Consider the following 4,691-nt stretch of genomic DNA (forward strand, 5'->3'; position numbering starts at 1 on the left):
GGCCGGGCGTGGTAGCGCGCACCCGTAATTCTGGCTACTCGGAAGGCTGAGGCGGAAGGATTGCCAGAGCCCAGCAGGTCGAGGCTGCGTTGGCCGGGAGCGGCCACTGCACTCCAGTCTGGGCGACAGAGTGAGACTCCAACTCAAAAAAAAAAAAAGAAAAAAGAAAATATGCAAGGGTGGCAGGGAGGAGGGAAGAGGAGCATACAGCTATACACCGGGTACCAGGTCCACTACCAGGGGGATAGCGGCCTGCTGGAAGCCCACCTGCATGCAATTCACTTACGTAGTAAATTCTCACATGTACCCACAACTCTAAAATATAAATTAAAAATTAAAAAAGTAGATAAGCTGGTCATGGTGGCTCATGCCTGTAGTCCCAGCACTTTGGGAGGCATTGCGAGGCGAGGCAAGAGACCAGCCTGGGAAACTTGGTAAGATCTCGTCTCTACAACCAATCAAAAAATTAGCCAGGCATGGTGGCACGCACCTGTGGTTCCAGCTACTTGGAAGGCTGAGGTAGAAGGATCTCCCAAGCCCAACAGGTCGAGGCTGTGATGGCAGTGAGCATGCCACTGCACTCTAGCCTGGGTGAGAGAGTGAGACTCCTACTCAAATAAATAAATAAATAAATAAATAAATAAAGCTATATGCATCTAGAATAGGATATTATTAATGATGTATTGATGAGAAGCAAAAAAAAAAAATGCAGACTTCTTTTCTCTAAAGCTTGAGTACTTGCTCTGGCAATTCACCCTCTAGCTTTAGCCAATTCATCAGGTATTAGGCAACTCTGTGGTTTTGTGTGTGCACATGTGGCTGTTTCTTAGGAAATAGGAGGATGCATTGGATGTGTTGGATCACAAGGAAATGGCTTTGTATTATTGAAAATGGCCAAGAGGTGTGTACATGTTTTCACCATTAAAAAATCAGTGTGTGTGGTGATATGCGTACTCACCTCCTCCGTGTAGCCATTTCACCGTGTATACACACTTCAAAACATATTGGAGACAATAAATACCGGGGTGCCAAAAAAATGTATACACATTTTAAGAGCTATCTGCCATCGTTGGAAGTGTCCGGACGCTGATGGTAACCACTCTGAGCACCTCTTGGAATTGCAGAAGTCAAAAGTGACTTGTATTCATCTTTTTGAGTATTGCCATTTTGATACAGTTTTTTTCTTTTTCTTTTTTTTTGAGTTAGAGTTTCACTCTTGTCGCAGCCTCGACCTACTAGACTCAGGTGATCATTCTGCCTCAGCCTTCCAAGTAGCTGGAACTACAGATGCATACCACCATGCCCAGCTAGTTTTTGTGATTTATTGTAAAGACGAGGTCTCACCAAGTTGCCTGGGCTGGTCTCGAACCTGCAGCCTCAGGCAATCCATTCGCCTCAGCCTCCCCAAGAGCTGAGATTACAGGCTGAGTCACTGTACCCGGCCAGTTTTTTTCTTTCTCACAATGTGTATACATTTTCTGACACCTTTTGTATATACAGTTCTTATGTCAATTTAAAATAATTTTTTTAAAGGAGTGAGCTAAATAAATGTTCATACATAAAGAAACAGTGGAGAACCTGTTAGGGAGAGAATTGGGATAGAGTAGGAGGATCATGGTCACCAAGTTGGAGCTCCTCAGACATTTCCGTGGAGACTTCCCCACCCTCCCGCTTATCCCCAAAATGTTCTCAATGCCAGGTGGCTGGTGCCACTTCGACTTTTTCCACTTCCAGTTCTCCAAAGTTGCAAACATGAAGACAAGTTTTGACCATATTTGTGTTTTCATCTCCACATGTACTTCAGGTAAAGAATAATTTGAAAAGTTCAGGTCGCCAACATGGGGTAATGCAGAACTGAAAATACATTATTCCTTATCTGTCATCTGTGGTGGGAGTTCATTTTTAAAGTAACTGCAGAGATTTTGCAAGTGTTTCTACAGTATTTGAAATCCTAGACATGCCCTCCCATGAGACCATCATAGTCAGACTGTTGACGTCTCTCTCGATGGAATGAGAGTCACTATATTATCTTAAATGTGAGCTCCTCTCTGTCGTGCCCTATTTCCTGGTGACCAACCTTCCCCCACCAAGAGACTGGAAATGGCATTAACAATTGAGAGGACGGGGGAACCTCGAGGTAGTCAGTTGTCACTAAGGCTATTCTGTGTTTACAGAAAAGAAAATCTAAAGAATCAAGCATGTTTGGCAAACGTATTCAATTCATGCTCAGACCAAATTAAATGGGCAAGCATGGCCTATTTCTATTTTCTAATGCATTGTCTCAGAGCCCTGGATATTTGGAATGCAGACTGTGCCCTGCTGGCAGGAGTTTGGAATCAATTTACAGAGCATGGTATCATAACACACACTCTGGATCAGCGGCAGGGGAATGCTGGGAGCTGTAATTCTGTCTGACTCCCATTAGCAGGAAGCCATGCTAAACTCACAGCTGGAGAAGTGCCTAAAACGAACCAGGCTTTTTGTGTGGGGGGAGATTGGGGAGGCGGTGGGTGTAGTTATAAAGGCAACATGAAACTCAGCCCCGGGGATAACTGCTAAATTAAGGCTATCAAACATGAAGCAGTACATTCATCACACGGGTAAGCTGGTGTCTAGTCAAGATCACTACTTTTCTCGGCTGGAAGTGTTGCTAGATACCCTCGTCCCTCTGGGCTTCACGTTACAGGTGATGTTTAACAGTATTAGAGGAAGAAAACAGCCCCAGACTCAGTGGTGGCAAGAAGAAAATCCAGTGGAAGAGGTTCACTTTAACAAGGCACGAAGGGAAGAGTACAAGATTCAAACAAGGGGAGGTGAAACCTGATAGCCCCGAGGCTTGGGGTGAAAGTGGACTCAGCTCTAGTGAGCCAAACATTCAGGAAACACGTAAGTGCATGTGAGCGCAGGCATGAAACTAGCTTTGTTCAGCATGCTTTGTGAGGCCCAGTGTCAAGCTTAGGCTGGAAAGATCGAATGCTGTTCTTTGAAAAGATGTAAGTTACTTGCACGTTGAGGTCAGCAGAAAGATTTCTAGAATGTAGTCTTGCCTTTAAATTTCTCTTTCCTTTTCTTTCTTTTTTAAAATACATCTGTCTCTGCCCAGAGAAAAACTTTTTTTTTGTTTTGAGTCAGGATCTCACTCTGTTGCCCAGGCTGGAGTGCAGTGGCATGATCACGGCTCACCGCAGCCTCCACATGCCAAACACTTCTGAGGCTCAGGCCATCCTTCCATCTCAGCCTCCAGAGTAGCAGTGCACACCACAATGCCCGGCTAACTTTTTTGTTTTTTGTAGAGACAAGGCCTCGCTGTGTGACTCAGGCTGCTCTCAAACTCCTGGGATCAAGCAATCCTCTTGCCTTGGCCTCCCAAAGTGCAGGGATTTCAGTCATGAGCCACCATGCCTGGCCTTATATTTCTCTTAAAGTCTATAGTGTTCTGTAACTTTCTAATGGCTTACAACTTTTACCTTACTTGCATGGACACAGCACTTCTCTTGTCATTATGTTTCTCTGTTAGCAGGAAGCCTTGCTAAACACACAGATGAAGAAGTGCCTAAAACGAACCAGGCTCATTTGAATGGATGAGTTTCATGGGATTTGAAATATTTAGACTATAAAAGTCTCTAAGCCAATCATGGTTGATTTGATGTTTTTAGACTATTTCACTAATTCACAACACGCTCAGTTTAATTATGGCTGGCTTATAAATCACCAAATATCTATTTAAAAGTGTCAGTCTAGTTCAATGGTCAAGATAAAAGCATAGCTACAGAGAAAAAGATTATGATTTTATCATCACTTATTTAAAATGATAACTATAAGAATCTGTAAAATCATTGATTGATTTAGGATAGCACTTAAAGAATTCTCTGGCTAACTTTGCATCTTTTTGAGTAGTGAAGTCCTGGTTCTCAGGACAAGCATTTATTTATAGAGCATGTCTCAGTTGACAAAGGGCTTCTACCCACAAGGTAAACCCCCCAAAATCCCAGAATTTAGTTTTTAAAAATGTGTATTTATTCTTACATGTTTAAACTTCAGTCACCTTCCACGTACTCTCCATTTGATGCACTTTTTTACACCTATCAAGATGCTTTTTCCACTTCTCAAAACAGTTTCTGGACTCGTCCATTTGGATGCTTTTTAGTGTTTCTGCCATTTTTTGTTTCACCTCTTCCATATCAGCAAAAGGTTTCCCCTTGAGGAGTTTTTTCATATGGGAAACAAAAAAAAAGTCATACTCGGGGTGAGATTGCGTGAACAGGGAGGGTGGGGCATGGGAATCATGCCACTGTTGGTCAAAAACTGTAGCACACTTAGCGCAGTGTGGGCAGGTGTACTTGGAAATCACCCATCATGAAATGGGCAAACGTGGTGAAAGAATCTCAACAACAACAACAAAATCATTGAGGCTGAACACAGCCTCTCACAACAATGCTAGCTGGGGCACTGACGCTGATGGGTTTTTAGAACACTCATCTAGTAGGAGAATCCTGTACTCCAAGGGGCCCACCTTCCAAAAGCTAACTCTGGGTTTTTGGGGGTCCCCCCTCATATCATCAAATACTCTCAACCTCTTACTTTTTGTTCTAAGATGCCATCAGCTGGGCTCGGTGGCTCAGCCTGTAATCCTGCGCCTTTGGGAGGCTGAGGTGAGTGGATTGCCTGAGCCCACGGGTTCAAGACCCACC

The sequence above is a fragment of the Carlito syrichta genome, unplaced genomic scaffold, assembly GCF_000164805.1.
Source record: "Carlito syrichta isolate Samal-C Ts95f unplaced genomic scaffold, Tarsius_syrichta-2.0.1 Scaffold314788, whole genome shotgun sequence".
In the NCBI taxonomy this organism is placed as follows: Eukaryota; Metazoa; Chordata; class Mammalia; order Primates; family Tarsiidae; genus Carlito; species Carlito syrichta.